We start from the raw sequence: 7,339 nt of genomic DNA on the forward strand, positions 1-7,339 counted from the left end.
AAAAAAAGTTGCAGGAGGAAAAAAAAATGCACATTTGATGACTGCAGCGAGCTGTATGGACACAGCTGGGTACTACTTTATAGTATGTTCATTCTACTCACTGGGGTTTATGCCTAGGGTCAGATTTGGGTACATGTATAGGTATGTGTCAGCTGTGCTAGCTATTGGATATATTTAGACTAATTAAGCTCATTGGCAGAACAGTTGAATGGGGGCGGGGGGGGCAGAAGGCATGGAGGGCAACCATGGATGCCAGGGACAATGGAGGAGGAAGATGGGACATAGCAGAGGGTGGGGGATGGGGAATCAGGGATGGCAAGACAAGGGGCAAGGTATGCAGGATGTAAGAGTTAGAAAATTATTTGCTGAGAACATGTATGTTGATGTGCTTGATTAAACCAATGCACAGTGTATTTTGGATGGAAAATTCATTGGTGTGTTGTGATGGTGTATAGTGAATTAATGTAGAAAATAAAAATTAAAAAAAATTAAAAAAAATAGTTCCTATGTGGCTCACATATCTTTCTCCCATCTCTTATTCCAGAAAAGACTTTACTAATTGATCAGAGTACTTTTTCCAATAGGTCCCAGATATGACATCAGAATCCTCATCTCTCTCAATTTTAAAATATTTCTTTATTTACCTCATGAGCTAGAAATAGAAAGAGAAAGAACTCCCAACATTGGTCTTAACATCATGATCCACTCCCACCCCTCAGCCCTGGATGGTGAGTATCTGTGTACCCAGAGTACTCAGGGAGGTCTCTGGGCTTGATTCGGGGATCTTCTCATGTGGGAATTGTCTTACAGAACATTGTGTTTGACCACTGCATCGTTGTCTGGCTCCCATCCTCAGAATCCATCTCAACACAGTAACACTGGGCCACAGGCAATTGGTTAAAAATAGCTTTCCAGGGAACCAGCAGTTAGCGTAATGGCTATGTTGCTGGACTCCCACGTAGTCGACCGCGGTTCGTGTCCCGGACCCGGTGGCTTAAAACTCATGCCGGGCGCGTGTGCGTGCGTGCCCAAGATCCCGAGAGGAGAATGGAGGAGAAGGGATTGCGGCGTGACCATCCCCCCTGGAAAAGATAGCAAGAGAACAATAGAGAGGCAGGACGTTAGTGAGAAACAGATATGGCTTATTACCTGTTGATGACGTGTATAGTATTCTCAACTGGATTGGTCTGAGAAGTATTTCATGATGGGTGAAGTCTTTTTACAAGCAAAATGAGAAATAGTGATTGACTGTTTTAAGAAGTAATTAGAATAATAATAATAATGATTGGGAAAAACATAGAAAAGATATTGAATGTTGAAGTGGGGAGATTAATGTCTCTGTATTGACTGACATGCATGGCATTCCCTTTTGAAAAAGCAATGTAATATACTGTAAAGTTATATGTAATCCACTGTAATATAAAGAACATTATAATGATAATAAAAGTGAAAAAAAAATAGTAATCCAAAAACAAAAATAGCTTTCTAGTTAAAATCCATATGCTATCACTGACTCAAGTTCTGATGGGAATATTTTCACAATTTCATCTATGTAGGTTTAAGAAGTCATTCATAAAGGAAATCATATGATACACAGATGTAGAGGGGAAAAGAAGGGAGGAGGTGGTGATGGGTATTCCAGCTGGTAGAAAAGAATTCAACTAATTAAAAAGATTTTTTAAAAAGAAAATGGTAAGTGGAGCCAACAATTTTGGCCACATCTTCATGGATCTCATATGTGAAAGAGAAAAAAATATTAATTATGCCTAGAAATGCATGCAGAGTCAAAGGACTTTTTTTTTTAATTTGACTCAATCATGCTTATGGGCTATAGTGAAGAACGTAGAAGGAAAAGATGAAAAACTATATAGGCCAGTACTTTGTCCCAGCACTGCCTCGAGGGCGTGTGAGTCTCACTGCTAACAGAGACCACGATGGAGGTGGGGGCTGCACGGCCCACTTCTCAGTGCACAGCCACAGAGGGAGCCATGCCAAACTTCCAGTCTGCAAGAGAACCACAGAAGCAGTCCAGAAAGAGCTGCATGGGATGGTCAAAGGACTAGGTAAGTCAAGATGCCTTATCTTCTCTGAGTTAGCAAAAAGCCAATGGTCTGGAGGGATTCTGGAAAAGCAAATAACATGCCCGTTGAGACTTTCACTGCCCTCAAAGACCTAGATGAGAAGCCTCAGAGCTTTCTGAAGAGCTGGGATGAAACAGACAGAAGCACAGTTTCCATTCTAAGACTGTGAGCAATCCTTAAGGAAATCATTTACTCAACCATTGATGCAAAGTGCCTATAACTTCTTTATAGTAAAAAATAATAACCAAAATATGCCAGGTAGTGGGCTAAATGCTTTATGTATGTCATTCCCTTCAACTTTTTAAATTAAATTCCCTGCTGTTTTAAGCATTTTTACTTCTTTCCTGAGAGAGACGGTGAGAGAGAAGCACTCTTACAGGACCTCAGGCTGCAATCCCCCACCTGCAGCCCTTCGCAGCTGGCCGGTATAACGGGCAGGCACATGGCCCTCATGTGCAGGTCGACCAGTCTTCAGCATGGCAGGGCATCGTGCTACCACTACACCCTGCAGCTGGGTCCATCTCTTTAACTTCATCTTCACAATGCCTGTGAAGCACTTTCACTTTACCTGTGAAGAAACTCCAATTCATACAAGTTAAAGCACTTGACAAGTTCGTGTGTGTCAAGGCTGAGATTTAAAAGCAGACATGCTGTCTTCCAGGGCCCAGGCTTTTATCCCCTCTGTATACCTTGTTCAGAAGCACCTCTGATTCCCATAAAAACACTTCCCCAAGGCCAGGAGATACTGTGGTGATGAGAGTGCTGAACTCCCACATGGATGACCACAGTTCAAGTCTCAGACATGGAGATTTGAAAATCGTGCCAGGTGTGTGTTTGCATGATCAAAATCCCTAGAGCAGAATGGAGGAAAAGGTATTATGGTGTGACCATCCCCCTGGGGGATGCTTTATCCTCTCTCTCTCTCTCTCTCCCTCTCTCCCTCTCTCTGTCTCTCTCTGGCAAGCACTTCCCCACTTTTCACTGAACAGACCCTATTTTAATTTTTTCTGACCATCCTCCAAGAGCCCATTGTCCTTTTGGGAAGGAAGGATTCACCAGTATCCCTGGGCTCAGTTAATGCTAACCTGCTCTGCCTCCCTCTGTGGTCTCATAACATTTGTACTTTCCTCCCCCCAGAGCACTCACCGCATTTCAGGATAGCCACCAGGGAGTTCGCCTCTCCTGTTTGGCTGAAGCAAGGCTTAGAGGAAAACACAGGGCTTTTGAAGTTAATGAGAACTGATTCAAATTCCAGTGCCTCCTCTTACCTGTATAAACTTGAGCAAATGACTTAACTCTTTAAGTGCGATTTACCTCATTTGTGAAATCAGAATAAGGTCAGCATAGAATTGTCATGAGTGTTGTAATGAAATAAGATTAAGTCTCAGCACTTGGTAGATGCTAAGTATTGGGTTGTCTGAAAAGTTGTGACTCATTTTTGCATAGAAAAAATAAATCGTGACTTCCAACAGCCCGTAGATGGTAGAGCCATTTGTAACTGTTCATGACTGTTAGGTGAATGACAGGTGACTTTATCTTGACCCGCCACTGACTATGTGCTTCTAACAATTTGCATTTTAAGACAAATATTTATCCTCCTTGTTTAAGAAAAACAAGATTTTCACAAGTAAATATTTAAAAACGATTCAAGTATTCCTTTAATATCTTTATAGTTGTCAGAAGAGATCCTCAAAGACCTCTGCTTCCAAACAGTTTAATTTGAGTTCCTATGAGACTTTAAAAACAATAAAACTACAATCATCTTTAAATGACTTACACGTCTTTTACTAAATTAGATTCTAACCTCTTTCTTCCAATTAATCTCAGTAAGTAATGTTTTATTGTATTTATTATACATTTCTAATGCAAGAGTAAAGAAGACACAAAAAATCTCAAATCTTGCTAAGTATTGGGTTGTCTGAAAAGTTGTGACTCATTTTTGCATAGAAAAAATAAATCGTGACTTCCAACAGCCCGTAGATGGTAGAGCCATTTGTAACTGTTCATGACTGTTAGGTGAATGACAGGTGACTTTATCTTGACCCGCCACTGACTATGTGCTTCTAACAATTTGCATTTTAAGACAAATATTTATCCTCCTTGTTTAAGAAAAACAAGATTTTCACAAGTAAATATTTAAAAACGATTCAAGTATTCCTTTAATATCTTTATAGTTGTCAGAAGAGATCCTCAAAGACCTCTGCTTCCAAACAGTTTAATTTGAGTTCCTATGAGACTTTAAAAACAATAAAACTACAATCATCTTTAAATGACTTACACGTCTTTTACTAAATTAGATTCTAACCTCTTTCTTCCAATTAATCTCAGTAAGTAATGTTTTATTGTATTTATTATACATTTCTAATGCAAGAGTAAAGAAGACACAAAAAATCTCAAATCTAAATGTTATCAGAGACCAGAGCACAAGACTTTGCAGATTAATTGGAGGATAAGAGGGCCTCCCGGAGGCTGAAAACAATCCCCTGTTGACAGTAACCGAGGACATATATGAAGCAAGACTGGCCGTGTGAGTGAAGGGTAAGTGGGACTTCACTATATTACTTCTCTATATAGAATACACATGCTTGAAATTTTCCATGATAAAAGTTTCTTTTTACAGCACAAGTCAAAAATGTTCTTGCCGTCTTCAACACTTGTTAAATTTATTAAGCATTTACTAGATGCATCATCTCTTTTAATTCATTAAGTATCGCTCCCTTTTGAAGAGAAGGAAACATAAGTTTAAAAAGATTCCATACATTTCCCTAATTCACACTCCTGATAAGTAGCCAATTTCAGAACCCAAATTTTAATGAGCTCAAGACAGCCAGGAGGAGAAAGGGAGGATATTGGCATTCTACAAGGAGAAGCAATGAGTCTCCTTCAATGCGCAAATTGTAAGCAGCCATCAAGTAAAGAACTGTGAGCTGAAAGCAGATGTGACAGCTGGAGACACCGAGGTGGCCTGTGGCCTCCTAGGATGTGGAACAAGTAGAGCAGACCATAGCACCAGCTTGGGACTGAGCCGGCAGAAGTGATGACACAGCACTTCCACTGGGGTTTTCAGAAGACTAGGCAAGTCAGGATTCGCTGAATCAGAAAATTCAGAACGTGCCGTGCGCAGACACTGGAGGAGAATGGAATAACCCACCCTAATGGAAATTTATCCAGATGTTTCTTCTCCAAGAAAAAGTGGGAAGCGACATTTTCTTTTAGACTTCAGGAAATCCGGGAGCATAACCGAGGGAAGCACATATTGCAAGATTTCACTGACAGAACGCAGTCCCCGTGCAGACTGGGGAAGAGAATGGGCATTCTAAGCCCCATGACTGTAAGGGACGCACATACTTAGTGTCTTTTGTCAATATCCAACAAGTGTTTTTGAACAAAAATTATGTTTGGCACTGTGTTAGCTGCTGAAATACAATAGTAAAAAGGCAGGTTCTGGGATCAGTAGTTGGCGTAATGGCTATGTTGCTGGACTCCCATGTAGTCGACTGCAGTTCAATTCCTGGACCCGGTGGCTTAAACTCACACCAGGTATGTGCGCATGCATGCCCAAGATCCTGAGAGGAGAATGGAGGAGAAGGGATTGCGACGTGGCCATCCCCCCTGGGGGGTGATTTCTCACTTTCTGTCTCTCCATCTCTCTCTGTCTTTTTGGCCAGCACATGCTCCCTATAGCAAAACCTCTAAGAAAAAAAAAAGGTTCTGTCTTCCAAGACAGTAGGGGAAATAGACAAATGAGTCAAATAATAACAACCGCAACAGCACAGAATAAAAACTTCTAAATTTCACTGAGTTTGTTTTCTAGGACTACCACACCAAACATACCACAGACTGAGTAGCTGTAAGGAAACTTACTTTCTCACAGTTCTGGAGGCTGGAAGTCCAAGGATAAGGTGTCAGCAGGTTTAGTTTCTCCTGAGACCTCTCTTCCTGGCTTGCAAATGGCCACTCTGTATCTTCACGCGGTCAGGCCTCCCTCTGTGTCCTAATCCTCTCTGTAAGGATGGCATCATACCGGATTAGGACACTCATATTACTTAATTTCACCTCAACTACCTCTTTATGAGAGGACATCCAAAATTCATGGAAAATAGAATTAAAGTACAAGGTTATTTTGGCACAAAAGAATCTTTATATCCATAACTCGTTCTTTCATAAACCATATGTTTCATGAACTTTTCGAAGACTCTTTCTTATCTCCAAATACCATCACAGTCCCAGGTACTGGTTTCAGACTCCAGCATATAAATTTTGAGGATACACAAGTTTAGCCCATAATGACCCTTAAATGGAAAGTTGAGAAGTTAGTCCAGTCTAGCCTCTGGGGGGGGTCTTGCCTATCCCACCTAACTAGGGTGGACTCATCCGTTCACTGTGTCCTCCTGGTACTTGTCACAGAGGCAATTTTACATTTCCTTGTGTGAGCACTAAGTTCCTCTTCCTTCTCCTCACTGTAAGCTCCAGGACGGAAAGAATCTTCTGGGGTTTTTTTGTTTTTTGTTTTTTGGGTTTTTTTGCCTATCATTGTATCTTTTTTTTTTTTGGAGAGATTTTTTTGCTATATTGCATGTGCTCAATAGAAAGACAGCGAGAGACAGAGAGACAGAAAGCAAGAAATCACTCCCAGGGGGGATGGCCATGCCACAATCCCATCCTCTTTTGTCTCTCAGGATCTTGGGCACACACGTACATGCGCCTGGTGTGAGTTTTAAGCCACCAGGTTCGGTACTCGAACCACAGTCAACTACATGGGAGTCCAGCAACATAGCCATTATGCTAACTGCTGGTCCCGTATCATTGTATCTTAATACTTATTAGTGAACAGTGCCCGGCATGTTAAAGATGACATGCCTGTAAATGTGTTAAATACAAAGATGAGTAAATGAGCACTGAGACTGACAACATTGTCAGGGGTTGGTAGCATCTGACTGATACCTGGAAAATGAAATGAGGAGCTAGCCATGAGAGAAATAAATGGGAGAAAGATGACTCCATCCCAAGCATGTGTGAAAGGCTTGAACACAAAAACTAACTTGACATGTTATGAAATAAATGCATTACATAATGCCATGTGTTAGTTTAACGATATAGCGTTAAGATAAAACTGTCCCTGTTTTTCAGATACTCTTGGCATGCTGGAAAAGTTTGGAAGAAAGATCTGGCAACATCCTAAGAAGCTAATTACTTTGGAGAAGTCAATTAAAATATGAACCAACAAGAAAACACTGGGGGATGGGGGACGCAGCAGG

The sequence above is a fragment of the Tupaia chinensis genome, unplaced genomic scaffold (assembly GCF_000334495.1).
Source record: "Tupaia chinensis unplaced genomic scaffold, TupChi_1.0 Scaffold000625_1, whole genome shotgun sequence".
Taxonomy (NCBI): domain Eukaryota; kingdom Metazoa; phylum Chordata; class Mammalia; order Scandentia; family Tupaiidae; genus Tupaia; species Tupaia belangeri.